This window comes from Pseudomyrmex gracilis, unplaced genomic scaffold (assembly GCF_002006095.1).
Source record: "Pseudomyrmex gracilis isolate BER0280 unplaced genomic scaffold, ASM200609v1 scaffold_398, whole genome shotgun sequence".
Classification (NCBI taxonomy): Eukaryota; Metazoa; Arthropoda; class Insecta; order Hymenoptera; family Formicidae; genus Pseudomyrmex; species Pseudomyrmex gracilis.
In genome coordinates, this window is record NW_018020982.1 from 76,813 (window position 1) to 77,059 (window position 247).

The window sequence follows — 247 nt, forward strand, 5'->3', positions numbered from 1 at the left end:
GTGTGTATATAGATATTATAGTGTTTAAGTTAGTTGTAAGGATAGTTGTAAGAGTAGATGTAAGAGTAGATGTAAGTTTTTTTTGTGTAAGATATTGTAACCTAAAGGAAATTGTAAGATATCAGCTGTGCGGCGGCGCCACATACCGGGTCGCCGCGATCGACGCGCATGTTGCTGCGCTGACTTGTGATCGCCTAAATCACGTGGAAAAGGAGTGATCGCTCGATAATCGTAAAACGAGAGGTGT